General features: G+C 39.7%; 1 protein-coding gene across 3 annotated transcripts in view; it reads left to right on the plus strand.

Moving 5' to 3' along the window:
• The window catches only part of BRF1 (BRF1 general transcription factor IIIB subunit), a 179327-nt gene that overhangs the window by 49575 nt on the left and 108912 nt on the right, over window positions 1-20840 (plus strand). The window contains exon 1 of one of the 3 annotated variants that reach the window (XM_074820979.1): window positions 686-819. The exons of the other annotated variants lie outside the window; for them this stretch is intronic. The gene's annotated coding sequence lies outside the window, so the exon portion shown is untranslated. Of the gene's footprint in view, window positions 1-685; window positions 820-20840 lie in introns of those variants that run through there. 3 annotated transcript variants of the gene reach the window in all.

The following is a 20840-nucleotide window of genomic DNA, read 5'->3' on the forward strand; positions in this document are numbered from 1 at the left end:
TTATTATGCATTGTTTAATTAATGCAAAAATGCAAAATATTCTAGTAACACAATTCTTTTAATCTGAAGAAATAGTTCTAGAACTTAGCGAACATAAAAGTTTATCTAAAGTGCAGCTTTTATTTATAGTTCTTTAGAAAGATGTTGTGTGAGATCTGAATCGATTTTACATCAGTTTATGGTTTTTCTTAGTTTATTTGACACAAAACCCCACAATGCAGCGACTTTGACATAGCTTTTCATTTGCCTTGCTTATATTACTTGTCAGCGTTAATGTTTTAAAGGGAAGATGCCTTACTAGCTATTAGCTGGATTTGGGAGGTGTTTCATCCTCTTGAGGAGCTACCTATAAAAACTTTAATTTATTATTCTCTTATAAAATGTGTCTATATTATCAGTGTCAGAAGTAAAGATATAATGCAAAAAATACATCTAAAGGAGACAGTGATTTTTAAATCCTCAGGTTTGATGGAACTGATTGTCCTCCTCCCAGGGCCTGAGCGATGCTGAGCATTTCCAGTGACATCTGACTTCAGCTGGCACTGCCAGCGCTCCGGGCATTTCAGACTCTGGCTCTTAATTTGTTTCTTGGAATAGTAACAGTCCTCAGTTGTTTCTCTTTAATGTTTTGAACAGCTTTTCCACCCCTACATATGTTTGAATGGAAACAAAGGGCTCTTTAGCTGGTCCTGCCGTTCCCGAGAGAGAGAACTTGGGAAGAGCCGGGCATGGTGTTTGAGTGACTTAGGGGCTGAGCTGTAACCCGTGGCTGCCCTAGGGTCACTCGGGAACAATGAGAGCCTGGCCAGGATTTTCCAGGTGGGATATCAGTTTGTTTTAATCAAGGAACCTTTCATTCTGTTTGTAATTCTTTTTACTGTACACAGCTGTTAGAAAAAACTGTACAACTGTCCACTGTTTTGTTTGTAAGATTTTCAAACGCTACCACCTGGGTTTTTTTACAGCAACATTTTACATGGTAAATGTCTTTTATCCCCCACACACCCCCTTCTTAAAATTGTATTTATTTATTCTTTTCCTTTGAAGCTCTCTGGAAAATGTACCCTTAGTTGTAAACCAAATCTTGTCTTGTTAGAGCATAGTAAATAAAACCTATTCCATATGAGAAGAGTCCTCACAAAGTTCCCTCACCAGCTATCTTGTGTAAATATCCCTCTGTTTGCCTCCGGAGGTAAATTAAGGGCAGGTTTTTCCCCCTCTGGTAAATCTGATCAGTCTTGATGCTGGGGGCTCACTGAGCCCTTCCCACCACCTGTGGCTGGGGCAGCCTCCTCAGATTGAGGTTGCCCAAGTTATTCAGGTGGTCTTCAGCAGCTTTGTGTGTTGTCAGAGGAAGGAGATGGGGTCCTCCTGGGGTCAGTCCGAGGCAGCCAACTGAGGCCTCTCTTCTGAGTTGTTTGCAGAAGAACCTTTCTGCTAAACGTCTAAGAAAAATAACCTCAAATTTGAGAGTTGGGAGCAGAAGACTGACAGGAGAAAGTTTGGTGCTTTGGAGTCTTTTTTGTGTAAACCTGTGCTGGGTGGGAAAGCAAAAGGCACTTTTCCTCATCTGCTTCCTCTGCCCTGTGAACCTCCCTTTTGTTTGAGGGAAGATCACGAAGGCATTGCAGGATCCCAGCAGGCAAGAAGGATTTGGGAAAAAAAAAAAGGCATCTCCTCGCTGAATGGGGCAGTGCTTTGTTATTTCCTATTTGTCTGCAGTATTTGTACTTTATTGCCAAGCTATCTGAATGCCTCCTGGTTTAATGTGTTTATTTTCATGTCACAGTAAGGGAAGTTGAGAGTATTTATCTTCATTTCCAGGTGTAGAACTGAGGCTGTGACACAAAGTTACCCAGAAAATCTGTGATGGAGTCGGGAACTGGTCTCTTTAATCCTGGATTAGTAGGCAGCAGCTACTGAGCCTTTCTGCCTTACTGGTCTTTGCAACAGAAGTTCAGCTAATTTCCTCTTGAGCATTAGCAGGCTCTGTTGGCTTCCATACTGTCTTGGGAAGCTTTGTATAACTTCGCCATGAGAGCCTTTGATGGATACATTCTTTTTTTTTTTTTTTCCCCTACTAACACTTCAAGGTCTATCTTTGCAAGGAAAAGGGCAAGACTTCCTTTTTTATCAGAAATGAAAAATCAGATCTTCAGCAATCTTTTGACCTCTACTAAAAACTTCCTGGAGCCAGCAGGCCCTTGTGTTCCCAATTAAAAAGTTAACTTTTGAAATTAGGCTTTAATCAACAAAATTTTAGAGCTCTAGTTAGGGAAGTTAATAAAACCAGTTTCTATTTCTCTTTGGTTAAGGACTTTCTTTTTAGTAACTGACCTTTTACTTTTGATTAAGTACAGTTGCATTCAAAATTTGTTTTGTTCAAGTGTTGAGTGTGACAAGGACATAAGAGATTAAAAATGGATATTAAATTGCGCAGTTAAAGTACATGTAATATTTACAAAAGCAAATTACTTTATTTCATCTCACTAGATTTTTTTGTGTGTGTGTGTGGTAAAGGACGCCAAGATCTTAATTCACAGAAGGTTGAATGAAATATTTTCAGTTGAAAGGGACCTACAATGATCATCTAGTCCAACTGCCTGACCACTTCAGGGCTGACTAAAAGTTAAAGCATGTTATTAAGGATATTGCCCAAATGCCTGTTAAACACTGGCAGGCTTGGGACATCGATCATCCCTCTAGGAAGCCTGTTCCAGTGTTTGACCACACTCTTTGTAAGGAAATGCTTCCTAATGAAACATTTGCTTGGACTTGAAGTCTTGGAAAAGCCTTGTCCACTTCATTTCAAAATGAAGTTTTAAAATTGGTATGCTTTTGGGTGGGTGGATTTTAGTTGGAAGTTTCAATCTATTAATGAAAAATTGCTGCCTTAAATTGGGTGTGGCTATTGTTGCCCCATGTTATTTGCATCTATTTCCAAATAGTTCATGTGTTTGGTAATGCTTGGCTTGCATGATCATTCCAATTTGGTACCACAGGAGAAAATGCTGGAGATGTAAGGAAGAGGGCAGCCAGGGACAGAAATAAAAATTTAATTTCTGCACCTTAGTTTCTCCCCGTCACCCTCTCTTCTAGCCAGGGTTGGAACTGCTGAATTTCAACAGCAGGGTTCATGACTTGAAGCCGCCATATCCAGTCTCCTTTTCCATAGAGTGAAGGAGAGTCATATGATTTTTCACTTGCAGTACTGCCTCACATTTTTTTTCCATATAAAGAGATATGTATAAAGCAAGTATGTTACTGAGAATAAGGTGTTTCATGTTTCCCGTTGATGGGAAAGTGGAAGTTTCCTTTCCATGTGCTCTCTGATGTTGTATGCTCTGTTGCGTGGCTCCATTCTCTTCCCCGCTGCATCCCCTTACTGCAAGGGCTGCTCCTGGCTGCTGCCCTGTGCTCGTGGATAGGCGGCGGTGAGGCAGGAGGAGTTGGGGCAGTGTCACTCTCTGGTAGCTTGCCTGGCCTCCAGCTGTATTGCCAGGAGAGCCTGTGTTTCCCTAGGTCCTGTGTCATATCTGTCAGTCCCCTATGGATGTCTTTGCAGTGTGTGAAGTGGTGCTGGGTACTTGAATTGTTCCACTTATATCTGGTGATTTGCAGGGTTTTTTAAAGAGAATTCCCTCTTGAGAAGAAAATAACCCAAAGCATTTCAAACTGGTTGTATGGCCCTGCACGTGGGGGACAGGGCTGGGGAGATGGTTAGTGGCCTTTGGGTTTTCCTCACGTCCCTTGGCTGGGAAAGCCATAAACCTTACTTGTGCATGACTCAGATGTGGCAGGAAAATTGAGTGATTGCTGACTAGCATTATCCTGCAGGGTGTCCTGTTGCTGAAAGTCATTGAAGCTTTCTGCAGGGAGACCATAATTTTTAATATGGAGATTCTGTACTTGGGTGATTTTCTTTGTCCCTTTAAGTTTTTGAAAATATAAAAAGGGAAGGGAATATTACATTATGGTGTGTGTCAACTCAACGTTTTACTGTTTAAATCCTTGTGCTAAATGCCCATTATGGATGCTGCAGGGAGGGAGGGGAAAAGCTGCTGTAAGTGCAGTAGTGATAACTGACCCACTTAAAAGAGCTGCTCTAATTTTGCATGTTACAGCATCCTGGAAATTCAGATAAGAATGTTGATCTCTCTAGCTAATAGGATTTCTAAATATATCATCCAAAAGAAGCAGAAGGACTGTAATGTTGTAAGTGTGTGTGTTCAGGCTAATGTTTTGTTTAAGAATTGCACACTCTGAAAATCTGCTTTTCTGTTAACTTGTTACTAACTCAGGATCAAACAGTATTTGACCTCTGGTGCTGGCAAGGGGAGACGTGATCCTGCCCCATTGAATTTGCTGACAAAGTTCTCACCAGCTTTTGTGTAGAAGAGTGACCAACTTTTTTCCCCTCAGGATGTTGGTACCCAGCAGGTGGCTCAAATTGTCAACTTTTCCATAATGCAGCATTAAACAAAATATCTGCAGAGATAGAGAGGGGGACAGGGTCACAAGATGGCCTGTCAAGATTACAGATTTTGAGTGGTTTTGATAGCTTTGTTTTCCTCATTTAAGGGAAATTTTGAACAGTGAAGGTCAAAATAATCCTCTTCTGAAATTTGACTGTAGAAATACTTTTTTGCTTTGCAGAGCAGAGTGTTTCAAGTCTCTCTATAGGCAGTTCTTTCTCAAAGCATGTCGATGGATACAACTGCTGAAAACCATGGGGTTTGCACTCAATAGAGCTGTTGCACTTAGATTGTTTTAATTTTGGAGATCTTTGCCCTTGCCCATCATAACTTTCTGTGTTGGGACAAAACCAGGCATCATGGTCCCTCTTTGAAAGGAAAGGACAGGCTTTACTGTGTAGGCTTCTGGATTAGATCCACTGAAGCCTTTGTTGCTGTGGGCTTGAGTTCCATTATGGGCAGGTAGAAGTGTTTATTGTTTGGCAGTCCTGTGCTCTGTCACCATGTCGAGTCTTGTGTAACACAGAAATACCTACAGCAGAAGCATCTGAGCCAGATTTTTAATGCGTGTAATAGTGGTCTGTTATTGCGTGCCTAAAAGTAATAATTAATAAAATTCATTGTATGGTCTATCCTCTTAGTAATTAGGTTCCAGTTTGGGGTTTCTGAACTGATGAGACATTCTCATGATAAAGGTGAAACAAGGAAGGAAACAGAAGCAGGGAACAGGAAAGCTACAAAAGCATCAGTAATACTGGGGTAAAAACACATGGGGCAGCCGTCACTTCCCAGCAGCACTGGGAGGGGGTGATGCTTTGAAATGTGGTGACGGAGACATGGGAACTAATGAGGGAACGGAGGCAGCACGAGTTCTGGGTGATGGATGAGGGGAGGGAAATGTGATGGCAGAGAGGCTTACTTCCAGTGAAATAAATACAAAGGAGGGATGATAAGGAAGGGGATCACACCTCTGATGTCTTTGACCTTCAGCGATCCTTGCATGCTTGTGAAAATAAATATTTAACAATCTTCTTAAAGCTTGTTTAAAAGAGGAAATGATTAGGTTGGCTCTCTGCTTAATTCAGAAGTTTATCTGGGCATCGGAATTTTGGTGCTGATGTCAGCAAAACCAGCATTATAACTTTGTGGTGTTTTGACCTGATGGGAGCTAGTATGTTACAAACACCAGCTAAATAAAAAACAGTGTGATACAGCCGGTCATTGTGTAGCACATTCTTGCTTTTGTCAGAGGATATGCTGGATGTGGTGAGGGATGTGAAAGAGACGCTTCCCCTTCCTTCCCTGCACGCCCACCACCCTTAAGAAAAGAAAAAAAAGAAAAAGAAAAAAAAAAGTGTTACCTGATGCTTTGTTTAAATAAATCCTGGTAGCAAACATCATCAATTACAGTCGATGTTTTTGATCCGGTCACTGAAAAATATTCCTGATTGTAGCCATCACTAATGTTTTCTGCATTTTAATACTTTAGAAGTCAATTAGAAAACTAAATGCTCTCCTTCATTAAAATAATATTGAAGATTCTGTATTTGCATTTTAATGCAGTAAGAATAATGCCTTCGAAGACAAAATTCGTATTATGAAATAATTTAATTAAGATCAGTAATGCAAAATAGGGTGAATAAAAGCCAGTGCGTTGAGACCTATAAGCACTTCTGTGCTTGCTATCTGCAAATATTATTTTAGCTTGAAGTCTTCTAAAACTGTGTCCACTTTCATCATTCTTAAGTCTTATGCAGATTTTTTGTATTTCACTTTTTGATGTTATAAGAACAAAGTGAAGATATATGGGAGAAACAATATTACCTTTCAAATTTTTTTTTTTTTTTGAAAAACAGTATTCATTCTCATACCTGGCCTGTCCTCACACCTTGAAAGTTGTCTTGATAATGATTTCTTACACCCTAATGAAGAATAAGCCTTTTAAAAATTGGTAAAAGTACTTCTCCAGAGGTGTTTTATTTCTTCAGATGTTTGTCACTAGGATTTTGTTTGCATGATATAGTCTTCATACACAAACTTCATACTGGAAATACTTCTCAGTGAAAGATTTTTAGCATTTTGAAACCTCACGCCAAGTAAAATTGTGAGCCGAGCCTTTTTTAACCTTTTCACTGTTAGCCTGCCTTTATGGCAAGTCCATGGCCTTCCTCGAAGGCAAAAGAAAATGTCTTTTAAGTTTAGCTGCCAGACTGGCTCAGTATTGTTGTAAGTATGAATGATGTAATACTCAATCACATGGTGGTATGTCTGCTATTTTCCCCCCCTTTGAGAGAGAATAATCTTTCCATCTTATCCCATTTCAGCAGTTTGGGAAAATAGCAGTCTTAAATGAGACCCAAAGCAACCAAAATCTTGATTTCTTCCAGAGCTCTGCTTTTGAAGCCAAATGTTCCCTATGCCTTCTTTATTTTGACTTGCTAATTGGAAATAAGATGTTGAAGATAACGTGTGCTTTGAAGCTTGTGTATTGTGTATTTTATTTAGATTTAATCCTTTAAACATTTGACAATAAAACATAAATTGCAGAGCTCTCATCTTTAGATCAGCTGTAAGTGAATCATTTAAGTTTTCAACATCTTTCCAGTTTGGGAGAAACACAGTAGTCTCAGTGATGTTTTGACTGCATGTGTTGGTAAAGTGCTATGAGATTTGCTAATCAGTATTTTTAAATGGAGATATATAACTGTGTCTTCAATGAAGGAGCAGCTTGTCTGCCAAAAATAAAGTCTTAGCTTATGCGTAGACAGGGAGTAGAAATCAGAGTCCTCTTCAGATTCCTTTTGTATTGGTAAGCAGGGAGGAATGGTGAACAATGTATTTTGTTATCATATATGAATGACTCATGATGAAAAGCATATACAGATTGAAAAAAAAATCCTTTTAGTGTGGACGAAAAATTGTATCTAACTTATGCTATAATCTCTTTAATATGAAGAGAAAATTGTGCAGTAAAAACACATATTCAGCAACATGTCATCTACTAACTGAAATTGAAAGTCTTCATTACATAAAAAACAGAACTCAAAACATTGTCTTATTGTCAGGAGAATTTCTCACCTTATCTGTTTTACAGTATTTTTTCCTTCTATAATTGGTCCTTTTAACTTTTTATTGTGCTTGTGGAGAACCTTTTGGCTTTGCAGTTTCCAAGGGGAAACAAAGTTGTTATTGTCATTTCGGGTACTGTAATGTGTGGCACAATTCTAGGACAAAGAAAGATCTGGTGTTAGACTGCACAAAATTCGAGAGGTTACTGGAACTTGCTAGTTTCTGAGAAAGCAACACAGTGTTCTTGCTTTAAAAGGATTTTGTCCCCTTCTAGCTAACTTGCATTAAAAATACACTTGTCTTTGCCCCCAGCCCCAATGAAGCCGTGGCTTCAGAGTAATGAAGTTCTGCCTATTCAGCTCCAAAGGTGGTGAGATTATGGGTGCTTTTCTGTGACTTTTCCTGTTAGGCAAAAGAGCTGGGCTGTCTGATTTGAGAATATTTCTTTTGAAATCACCAGTGGACCATCCTTGATCTCCAGGGAAATGAGGGAAAAAATGTAAAATAATTGTAAGTCATTACCAAAGAAGTCTTCTTTTAAAGAAACATCTGGAGGTTTCAGCTGCTGCGTCTCAGTTGGTACCTGATATCAGAGAATTCTCTGTTCTGTACTTATATGGAGTTGAAAGTTTGGTTTTCCCCACACGAGTGCTGTTAACTTCTGCAGAATCTTAAGTTGAAGTTTCCTTTCTATATGAAAATTTCTGGTCCTTAAAGGATCAGTCTTCTAGAGAATGCAACAGATGGGCTGCATCTGTGCTGCTGTCTCTGAGGGACTCCCAAATCACTGCATTCTTGTCACATCTGGAGGACCCAGTTCATTGCAATTAATTATTTCCAGCACATATTCAGATTCTAGTTTTTCAGTTGAAAAATATTTTTGTCAGCATTCAGTTTAATATTTATTATCTTCCACCTAGACTCTAATATTTATTATCTGCCACTACTGTGGCAGAGGAAAGCAACTCAGGTAGCTGCTGTACTCATTCCTCAGGCTTTGTAACTGGTGGCTTCAGTGTCTTGGCTGCTTCTCATCGTCATTCAGTGATGAAACAAGAGAATGCTTCAGTCCTTGGTTTTTGCTGTTAAGGTTGGCAGCCCTCCCAGCAGATCTGTGAACTAGTCACTCTCCTTCTGGTGCAACTGGAGAAGTTGGGAGCACAATCATGAGCCAAGAACGTTGGCTGAGAGGTAGTATCCAGAACATGAGGATGGCATCAAAAAAAGAAGCTGCAAAAAAAAAGTAGCTTGATAGAAGTGTTTCATCACAACAGTCCTTCCTACTGACTGGTTCTAGGATGGGAGGAAAGAGAAGACAGCATTTTCCACCAGCTCTCCAGCAGTCAGAGAAGGTGTGGTACATACAGGGATATGTTTATATAGGCAATGTATCTGAAGGGGGTGAAATATGCAGGAGACAATCCAGAAAGCCTGTGCCCTATGTAGGATGGTAGAATAATTTAGATTGGAAGGGGCCTTTGGAACTAATTTCTCCAATTCCCTGCTCATGTCTTCAGTAGATTGCTGAAACCCTACTCTGGCTGAGTGTTGGTTGTCTCTGCCAATGGACAGTCATACTCCCTCTGGGTTTTACTACCTTTGTGGCAAAGATTTTTTTTTTTTTTCCCCCCCTACTATCTAATCAGATTTTACCTTGCTGCAACTTGCATCTGTTGCCTTTTGTGCGGTGTGTGAGAAGAATTTGGCTCCATATTCTCTATAGGTCCTCATTAGGTAGTTAAGACAGCATGAGATCTCCCCTAAAGCCTTCTCTTCTCCAGGCTGAACAAGCCCAGCTCTCAGATTTTCCTCGTATGCCACACACTCCAGCCCCTCAGCCATCTCAGTGGCCCTTCACTGTAGCCACTCCAGAGTGTTGATGTTGCAGTTAAGAACTTAGACCTGACCGTGGCTCTCCAGACGCACCCTTGTAGGGGGGAATAACCACTTCTCTCGACTGCTGGCTGCACTTCAGCTAGTACAACTCAGTATGTGTTTGGCCTTTCTTGATGCAAGAGCATGCTGCTGACTCCTGCTCAACTTGTCCATGGGGACGTCCAGCTCCTTTTGTGCAAGCTGTTCCTTACCTGGTTGGTCCCAGCCTGTACTGTAGCAAGGGGTTACTGTCTCAGGTGTGAGACTTTTCAAAAAGCGCAAAGACAGGTGCACCTCCTGTCAGCCCAGTTCTCCAACTTGCTAAGATCCCTCTGAAGAGCAGCCCCACCTTCCGATGTACTTATTGACTGCTACCCCAGCTTGGTGTCATCTGCATACTTGCCTAGGGTGCCTTCTGCCTTGCTGTCTCGTTGCTAATCCAGACAGCGTTGCCCTGAGGGATGCCTGCAGTAGCTGTCTGCTAGTTGGACTTTGTATTACTGATCACGGCCTTTCAAACTTGGCAGTAGCCAATTTTATGCTTACCTTCTAGGCCAGCTAGCCAAATCATGATGTCTCAACAATTTGACTTTAAGAACACTGTGGCAGAACATGACTTCATGCCTTTGCTGAAGTCAACGTAAGCAGCATCCACTGCAGTGCCAGTTTCCTCGAGCCTGTCAGTTAGGGTGCCAGGTAAAACTGATGGGCAGGTGATGCTTTGCTCAGGAGTGCAGATGAGCTGTCTTTCCACTCAGCAGTTAAGTGTTTGGCTAGTGCTCTGTATGGAGAATTTCTCTTTGCTCAGAGTCCAGAGCAATCCATCTCTGATGGGTGACACAAAAACAGGTCCTCATGGAATATTTTTTTTTTTTAGGGCTGGTGACAAAAGCTTCCTCCTGACTTGCAGAAAACCCTGATTTACTTTTGTAAGGGGAGTTAAAAGCAGAGAGGGTAGTCAGGGCTGAACCCTGCCTGTTCTCCTTTGGAAGCTGTTGTTGCTGTGCAATCTGAAATGCAAGAGTTGTGGGGTCAGGAGAAGAGCAAACAAGTGAAGTTTTTGTAGGTGAATGGCCAGGCTTTGAGAGGGCATATACCTAGTTCAGCTGCTTTTTCTCAGGTTATTTCTGTGTGTGTGGTTTTTTTACTAATATATTTATTATATATGATTATATTGACCTAATATGTAAACAGTTCTGGCAGCAGGATTGTAACTCCAGTTTGCTTCCTTCTAACTGGGAGTCCTGGTGATGGAGGTGTAGAATTTATAGCATTTTATGGAGAAGGTCAGTATTACAATCCCCATCTTACAGCTGGAGAAACTTAAGCACAGAAGGGAAGCAAAATGGCTTGTTCATCCAGGCAGTAGTATGGTGTAGATACATGTTTGTGTCCAATGTGCAACTATACCTCATGTTGCCTCCCACAATGTAGGATTCCTGTTCTACATACTACTTTCCTATTTGGTTTTGCTAAAACCTAGTATGCTTTTCCAAGTATATTGACTAAACCCCTCAGAATTTTTAGCTAAAATTGTGAAGAGGAGCAAGTTCTGCAGGCTTACTAGCTCTGGTGTTATACTGCACTTGTTATCAAAATCAATCCTAGGCTGTATTTATAAGTCTCAGTGGTGGGGAAAAAAAAAAGTTATCATTTTTCTTGAAAGCTTTGCAAATATGACACAATCAGTGAGCAGCTGTAAACATGAGACCCACAATAGCATTCTCGGTTGTTGTTCAGAGCAGAGCTGTATTTTAGGAGCTTGCTGTCAGCACACTGTAGAATGTTATTTGAAATTACACTGCTGGGTTATAATAAAACTACTGCAAGACTGTGTGAAAGGAGTCTAAGGAGATCTTTCCCAGCATATCACTGGCAGTTTTTATTTTCCCAGAGGCAGATGATATGTACATCATTACTGATTTTTTTTTTTCTTTCTCTCATGAAGAATTCCAGCAGCTGAGATAAGTTTACAGCTTCTTAAAAACTGATAATGAAAGAGCAGTCTCTGTGCTATGAGAGACATGAGATAAGTGCTTGCCATTGCTACAGCATTCAAAAGAAGATAATACAGGGATAAAAGTTTAAAATGACACTTCAGGAAAATATTCCTCAGTTGCCATCTTGATTAAAACCATTTAATGAAGGTTGCTAACTTTTAAAAACATGAGAAATGCCATTTGCGAGTAAATGAACGTCAGCGTGTTCACTAACTGATGCTGTGCAACATTAGGGATATGGTGTAGTTGAGAACTGTCAGTGCTAGGTTAATGGTTGGACTAGATGATCTTCAAGGTCCTTTCCAACCTAGATGATTCTGTGATTGTCTTGCGATGCTTTGGGAGTTCCTACTTGTGAAGTGAAATAAATATTGACAGTAATGCCAACAATTGCAGCATCCATGACAAGCGGAGAATTGCAGCAGATTGCTTACCACAGACCTGAGTGTTCAGTAGGATATTGGTACGTGTATTCTGGCCCCTTCCTACCCTCATTTCCCCCCGCACAACTCACCTGCGTAAAGGGTTTTCCTTTTGCTCCTTAAGGATTCCTTCATAAAGTTGAGTAACCAATAAACAAGGAGTTGACACTTGCTTTATCTTTTTTAACGCTGGGAATCGATATGTATATTTATGAAGTGATTTTAGAGCAAATTGGTGCAAAATCAAATTAAATATTAAACTGAATAAAGGATATTAAAGTTATTATAGGAGCTTCTTAGCTATGTGTTTTGGATAAGAGGCATGCAAATTAGGACTGGCATACTTGAAAGGAGGGACTGAATCCGTGATGCACATTGCATCTCATTGTATTATAAGAAGCTCAGGATGTCACTTAACTCTTAAGCCCTTTTTGCATGTTTTGGACAGGAGGACAAACTTCTGTGTTGATTTGTGTATCATAAACACGCTCGTTAATGCAACATGCTGATCTAAGGATGTAGTCTGGGCCTGTCAAAGGCAAGAAGGTGGTCTGAAAAATAATTGTTGACCATAAATTAGTTACCTACTGGGAGATTATAGCTGAAATAGATTTGAAAGCTTGTTTCTCTGACCCTTTGGAGAGACTTAGGAACCCCAGAGTCAAAATGAGTATTATAACAGTAAGATAATCGGAATATTTCAGAGCACTTTACCGAGGAAGAAGAAACTGTTATCTTCGTTATAAAAACATGATAAAGAAGGATGAAATGTTTTTTTGTGGGGCAGTAGAAAAAAATGGAAACAGAAACCCAGTGTCCTGAGGCACAGCCTAGAATCCATCTGGGCTATGCCTTTCAATTTCTTGGGAAAAACTGATTCCAAAAGGGAAGCATTTATTTCCCACCCTTTTGTGTAAATAAAATACAAAGTGTATAGAATGCCTGTGACTGTATTTTCCCTGCTCAATAGATAATCTCAAAGATTTATTCTTATAATTGAACTCTCTGGAAAGTTATCTACCTTAAAATATCAGATACGTCATCTTTCTTCCATGCCATGTAAACTCGTCCCTCCATCTGCTGTGTTATACTTGTTCAAGGACCAAATTTAATCTTTTTCTGGGGGTAAATTTTTGTTTTAAATTTAAAATCCAGTAAATTATGTCCTTGAAGGGGAATGTGTCGTGTTGAGAATTGTATCCATTTCAAAGTATGATGCATCACTTGTCTCTAGCTCTGAAAGGTAATTAAAATTGGTATTTGTTATTTTTAACTTTAGAAAAGCTATTGCAGTTCTTGTTTTTCGGTTGTTTGTTTTTTTTTTTTTTAATTCTTCTTGAGCCCTGTTCAGTTGGGCTCTCAGGAAGTGAAAGTATCTTCTCACCCCCCCAGTGAAAGCTAAAGGTAATCTCTTCTTTGTGCCTTGCTGTGAAGTAGGAGTGAATACATGGTTGTGTATTGAGTCTTGTCTACAGATTGGTAGATTCAAATGTGCTAACTCAGTTGCTTCTGTGTGTTACTGTATCCCAAGGTACCTGGATAACTGTCCAAGGAAGTAATGTGGGTTTTCTACTCCCATACTGCTAAATAAACTTCCCTTGAACACTCTTACAGTGGTACTCTAAAGCATAGCCTGTGCAAAATGCATTATTCTATATTTGGTAAAATGCTTTATTAGTAACTCATTTGGGATAAGCTGCTGTTTATGAACCATAAGGCAAGCCAAATTTAGAAAATGTAACTCTCTTTAGTAAAAAATAAAATTCTGTATATGTCTGTGCTGTTATGACTTATGTAGGTTTCAGCTACAGTGAACATGTAAAAGTCTTTATATTTAGTTTAGGCATTTCTTAAAATGAAAGCATGGGTTGAGGATTTTTCAACCCACTGATGCGGTGCATCTGTTTAGCTCCATGCTTTCCTATTTATTTTATTGGAAATTACTAAACCAGACTGCTTTGAGGAGTTCAGCCAGTGTAAAAGTGGCGTGTTGTCCTGACTCCTGACCCGCACTGCTGATAAACTAGTCCTAAGCACCCAATTTTCAGCTCTATGCTGTGGTTAAGTTTGGTAACAAAGAGGTGATTGGGGGAGTTACCGTGAATTACTGGAATGCCTTTAATCAAACTTGCTTTGATTACTACAAAACTAGTAATTAACAGTTTGGTAGCGATTGTGAAAGTGTCACTCAGTCTGTGCCCCAGGAGAGGGCTGGCGGTGTCGGTGAAGCCACTACGCCTGGGAGTTTTCCAACAAAGTGCTGTAGGTGTGAGGGAGGGTGGGAGTGCAGAGAGCTCACCCACCTGCCGACCTGAGGTTTTCTGATCCACAGGAATACACCATTAGGAGGAAAGGTTTTCCTGTAATGCCCGCTCTCTGAATTCAAGGGCTCCCTTTGGTGCATGGCAGTAAGTATCCAGTTCAAGTAAAGAAGGGTTTCTCCAGGTATGTGCTTACAGGCATCTGATACAGAAGGGCTTATTCTGTCATTGGGTTACATGACATATGCTGATATGATTCTCTTAAAGGCCTTTGAGAATGGGAAATTTAACACATCCGATTGTTGTACTTCCCACCAAAGGCCATTAAGAAGTCTGCAGCCTCAGAAGAGCAGGGATGCAATTTTTTTTTTTTGAAGCTATAGTTTTTCTTAAAAGTCTCCAGTGTCAGACATTTTCCGCTAAATGCATGACACTGTTTTACGTGTAAGATATTACATAATGCCAATGCACAGATAAATCAAGTTCACAGATACTGACAGGGAAGCAGTGTCTGAGTTTCTGTGCAAACTCTGCCATGTCCCAGCTCAGGGTACAGCAGCTGCTGCACTCCCATCCCAGCAAAGTCTGTTGAAATAATTCTCTGAGGAGCACTTAATACCGGTGCATTAGACTCAGTATGGGTATGAAAGCAAAGATGTAACGCTTGGCTTCTAGCATGGAAAATATAAAACATTCTGTATCTACAGAATTTGGTTTTGTTCTGGTTTAATTGAGCACTGTAATGCTACTTTTGGAAAAGTTTAGCTGCGTGTTTACTGTGGGTAAACCAGAGCAGTGCTGTGAACTTTTGCACAGGAACTGTGTATGTACTTAAAACAAGGAAGGTGTTATCAGTTTATAAGATTTTGGTTTACTATAAAGCAGTTGTTCTGCAGACTTTTGCCCCTTATTTGTGTTAAGGTTTCTCTCTCAGATAAGGTAGGTCTTTGTATTTTGGAGCAAGCTGGGGAGAACTCTCCAAACAGAGTTACAAAGAGAAATTTGAGAAGGTGGGATGGGTGACTGAGCGATTGTCTCAGGCTCTAGTTTTGATAAATGCTTTAAGCCGGTGTGAGCTGGCATGGCTTCAGAAAGAAGTTATCTTGCTTTGCCCTTGCCTGCTCAGTCTACCCCCAGTCCATCCCCTGGCTTCTACCAGCCCAGGTGTTTGTCCAGTTATATGTGAACTGGGAAGCTAATCCAACTGAAAACAGGAGGAAAACAAAACAAAACAAACCTTATCTCAGACAGTTCCCTAGGCTGGTTTGCCACATTGCTACACAAATAGCAGCCCAGCGAAGGGAGTGGTAATGGGCTAGAATCAAGCCAGTTTGGGGCAGACTGGCTGAGATGATTCTGTTTTGGTTTGTGTGTGGCTTGTTTTTTTTTTCTTACATCTTTCTAAACTCTTCCATTTGGAGTTTTCTGAAAAGCAGAGTGTCAGGGTCACAACAGTGCTGTTTTTCCTTTGCCACCTCTGAGCTGGCAGTGACTTTTCTCTGCTTCTAGTTTCTGCCACTTCTCTGTCTCAAGCCAGCTGCTTCACATTTCCCAACGTATGTGCTGCTGCTGTGCTGAATACCCAATTGTCATCTCAGAATAGTTCTTCCAGATCTGCACCTCTGAGTTTTATGAAACTATCCTTTCACTGTTGGTACAAGAGTCATAACCTTTACAGACTTTGTACACAGGGAAAAGAGAGAGAACTGAACTGCTTTGCGTTTACTTAGATCTTTACTATTGGTGTCCTCCTTCCCAGCTGCTTTTTTTAATGCCCACTTTATTGTCAAATTGTCATTCTGTGCAGATTTTTGGACTGTGCAATTTCTTACCTGCTTATGTATTGGAACTCTTTTCAGACCCAGGATGTTTTCTGCAGTGGTTTTACTATTTAGTATTGTTTCTTTTTCCCTTGCAGCTTGAGCTTTGCTCTTTTCCTGGTGCCTCTCTCCCATTCTTGTCTGCCAGCCCCACTCTTCTTTTAATTTCTCCCTTAAACCTCGCTTCTCCTAGCAACCTCTCTTGTTTTCCCTCACCAGCACTTGTTCAGTTTACTGTTCAGGAGAATGGGGTCTCTCTTGTTTGGAGACTTTTTGTTGTTTGAATATAGCCAACTGTTATTTATACATGGTCACATTATCCAGGCTGAAGATTAACCTCATGTCTATCAAAACATTTAAATTAATATTTACATTTTCATTCTGTGCCCAGATTTTCTTTTCCGTAAGTAAATATGCTAACTAGATTATCTTTCAGTAGCCTAGTGCAATTATTCAGGATATCAGATGGATAAAAGATGCAAAGAATATTGGTAGTTGCTGTACAAGCATTTTGGGACAAGAAATGTATTTTTTTACTTTGGTTCTGTTGTGCTGTGTTGTAAATTTACATGCGAGTGTGTAAATACTTTTCAGTATCCCACAAAGCAGGTTATTTACTTGAAGTCAGTAACACTAGGAATATGGCCTAGCCCAAATCCTTTGAAGACCGTATTCTCCAAGGGCAGCGTTTTCAAAAGTGCTGAACACTCGCTGCATATTCAGTTAGCCTGGCGTGCTTTTGAAAATCTTCCTCTAAATGGGACTGACTCTGAAGACAATTACTAAGAAAAGCTACAGCATTAATTTAGTAAAGACTGAACTGTACATGCATTGGGGAGTCTGAAGGTTAATGTAGCTTGCAGGCTTTGGATCTATCCAGTTTAACCGGCTGTGGCGCCAGTCGGCAGCCCAGTTGCCCTAGATTTTGTCTGCAGTCACTGGAGATCGAGGAGGGGAGAACTGGTGTCAGAGGCTAATTCAGATCTTGGGCGAGTCAGAAAGCTACACTTCTAACCCTTTCAGTTAATGCCATGAAACCAGGCAGGCTGAGTGCAGCCCGAAATGCCTGTCTCCTTTTAATAAACTGCCTAGGTGGTTGTACGATGCTGAATCACTGCAGCTAACTTTGTCTTAACTATGAAGGTAGTGACATTGCACGTGCTGAAAGGGAACTGCTGGAGAAACATCCCAATTTACCTGAGGAAGGAGTGTGGCAGTGCTTTTTCTCCTTAAGTTGAGGATTTTAGAATACAGAACATAGAAAAACACAGTTTTATGAAACACAGACATGCAGCGGTGTGCAAAGAAGGGAAAAAAACCCCACGGACCAAAATGCAATTCTTTTTTTATCATGCATTAATCTACACATAAATAAAGATAGCTTTTTATAAAAATGGCACTTGTGCTTACCAGTTAGATTTGTTAAATGCTGTTTTTATTTGTATACTCGAGTGCAGCCTGTGCTATGTGGACTTCTTTGCACAGACAAAATTGCAGAGTTAAGAAACTTTGGAAACCTGGCTCTGTAAGATTTCAGCCTCAAGGCAGAGCTTTTATTAGAGTTATCAGAAATGAGTTTTCTACAAAAGAATTGGTTTTACTTATTATTTTCTAATCGTTTTAGTTCAGTGTCATTGGGAAGAGATGTGTTTACTTTAAACAATTAGTGCTGTCAGTCTGTTAATTAATTGCTAATTAAAATGGTGAAAGTTTGTAAAGCAGCAGAGATATAATCGTGATAAGTCATAATCAGAAATCACTTGGTGTATTAAAATATGGAAAGGGAAGTTTGTGTATTGGGTGTAGAACTGAAAGGTGGAAAATTGGGTTTCAGAGCCAACCAAATGCTGTCACTAGTTTTTCACCCTGATATCGCTCCACTTTTATCTCCACCTTCCCTTTTGTCTTATCTCCGTGTGTTTGTTACTGTAAGTGCTTCTGGGAAGTTCCCATCTCTTCTTCTATAGCTTATACAGAACCGTAACATTGACATTGTAAATACTTCATTTCATTTAGACCTTGAGAAAAATTTGTTTTAATATTCAGAAATCTTTTTGCTTTTCAGTCATATTTCTTATTATGTTACTGTAAATTTGGTCTCAAAAGAACCCTCTAAGACTTAGTTTGAAGTTTTTAGAAGGCAGGCATTCTTTATTGCAGCGCTGGATGCACGGGGGATTGTTCCACCTAACGTGCATGCACTGAAACAGAAGTTTATCCTTTATATACCTTAAAGACATGAATATTCATGCATTTTCCAAGAAGTCTCCACCTTTCTCCCTATCAATTACGTTTACATAATGATGGTCTTGTAAAATTACACTACGTATGCGCGGGGGGGTCTTGCGTGGATGTCGGTGGTCGTTTGGGGAGTTAACCCCTACTCCTTTTTCGTTTTTATGGTCACAAGTCTTTGGAGGACAATTTCTTCTCCTTGGATGTTTCCCAACTCTGTTGTCCAGCCAAGATGATGTTTCTTATCCACCTTGTTTGAGCATTTCTTCCAGGATGTATCTATTCTCAAGGTTAGGATATTTTCTCTGTGCATTTTAATCACTTGGGCCTTGTTAATGACAAAGTTAAACATTGTTTGGTAAAAGAATTTCTTAATATTCAAGGTATAATGGATCACTGATTGTTACAGGCCTCAACGTGCAGGCATCAGCTAGCAGGCATCAATTAAACTTTGCTTTTTTGTTTGCAGCCATCTGAATTGCTCTTATTGAGTACAGAGAGGGACTTTGTGTTTAAATATTTTATAAATTTAATGGATCTATTTCTAGTTTTTGTTAGAAACAATGTATTCTAGCTTCAACTGCAAAAAGGTAATGCTTCATTAGTGGGCAGCGTGGCTCTTATGGATGTCAGATTTCTGCTGAGTGGCTTGCAGTTATGATTCCTTGAGATTAGTCCTCTTTCTGTGCTATGGCTGATTTTGTAGTAAGCTTGTAAAAATAATTTTTGAAGTTCTGAGGGTAATTTATGAAAGCTAACTAACTAAAAAAAAATAAATACTAGACTCTTTGTCTTCTCTGTGCTGCTTATATGTGTCTGTATCTCCCAGATATGACAGACTATGTAGTGGAAGAATGTTGACACAGTAGCATGAAATAATCTGTTTGAAGGTTTCCTGATTATTGTAGGTTGTCAGACACTAAAATAAAGATTTATTTTTTTTTTAGGGGGAGAATGACTCTATTGTAAATGATAGTTGTTATTAAAAGCATCTTCCACAATTTATTCCTGCATCTCTAAATATAACTTCGGCAGATGGCAGTTTTGCTTCCTGCTAAATGTTAATATTGAAAACCAAGGGGATTTCACTGTATATAAGTGCGTCAGGATTGCTGGAATATGTAGAATGTAGGTTTATCTGAGAGACAAATGCATGCTTGTTTTGGTATTTGGGGGTTTAGGTTTCTGGTACTATTCATTTCATCGTGAACTTTTGTTTCCTCTAGTGCTGAGAATTAGGTCATTATTACTGTGATTCATGGTGCTCTCATATTATCCAGAGATTACTAGATTATAAAGGCAGAAAGGGAGTGTTCTGGCCACTCGGTCTGACCTCTTGCATCACGTTGGTCAAAGGATTCCCTTGAATTAAATCTTTTGAAGCAAAGCCTTTAGACTCATCTCATTTTGATTTAAGTTTCTAGTGACGGACAGTCAATTGCATAACTTGGTGAAATTAAAGAACGAACAGCAAAGGAAAAGCTGTTAAAACTGTTAATGCTTTTTTTTTGCTTTTTCTTCCTTTTTTCTTAATTGGGTGCATTTATAACATAAGTCCCCTTCTGTTTATGTCCTGTTATTTTGTACATCTACAGTATCAGTAGCTTTCTATCCCGTTGAGAACTTTTCCATGTGCTAGCAGTCTCTGTATGTGAAATTATCGTTGTTTTTCAGCCTCAAAGAAAACATTTATCTTATGATTGTATAATTTTTGAATACATATTAAGTATTATCTGCTGTTTTCAGCTTTTGTTGTATGTTCTCCTGAACTGTTCCAACTCTGAAAAGGAGTTTGAAAACAACTGCCTGTTTTTACAACTACTTCCTGCTGATAATTGTGTTCACAATATTCACAGTGAAGGCCAACCCATTGCTACTGCATGACTCAAATTTCCCTTTTGCTTTGCTGCAGCAGCTACACATTTACTCAGGGAGAGGGATTGCTGGAGGCTACCTTAAATGAAATCCAGAAATGCCACATTTTTACTGTGACCTTTGCTTACAATTTCAGTGGACACTTGAACGAACTTCTCTAAGGAGCGAAGCAACTGTCTGTTAAAGCATCTATAGCGTAGCTCTAAATTGCGTCAGAGTTGCCCGAACCCTGCAAGTGAATTTCCCAGCACTAAATCTTGTGGTGTTATAAATGCATGCAATGATCTCTGTTTCTACTTGGACAAAAAGGTGGTGGTGTGGTTTTTTTTTTCTTACAGTAATAAAGCCTAAGAACATGCAATGTGTTAAGTTTAGGTCTTCTACCAGAGTGTTTTCAATTATTTGAGGAGCATGAAAGATACTTTGGTATACAGATTTGATGACTGTAGCTGAAATGCCTAGGTTAGAAAAGCAGCTCTCTGCCTCACCTAAGATCTGAATTAGCGTTTGGCACTGATGCTCTTTCTGACTCCTCCTCTGTCTCGTGATAGAAGACAGACTCTAGGACCACTCAGTTGCTCACTTTGGTGCCTCAGTAACCTATGAGCTGCTTTTCTTTTGGTGTTTTCTTGTTTGTTTGGTTTTGGTTGTTTTTGTTAAATTGTGATAAAATCTATCAGATATGAGTGATAATTTTAGTTTATCTCAGCAGTGAAGGTATCTCAGGGTGGCCATAGAGTAACCAGATGCTTTGAGTCAGTAATGAGCTAGGCACATTTTCAGATCTCAAATATTTCTCAACCATTAA

The sequence above is a fragment of the Strix aluco genome, chromosome 4, assembly GCF_031877795.1.
Source record: "Strix aluco isolate bStrAlu1 chromosome 4, bStrAlu1.hap1, whole genome shotgun sequence".
Taxonomy (NCBI): Eukaryota; Metazoa; Chordata; class Aves; order Strigiformes; family Strigidae; genus Strix; species Strix aluco.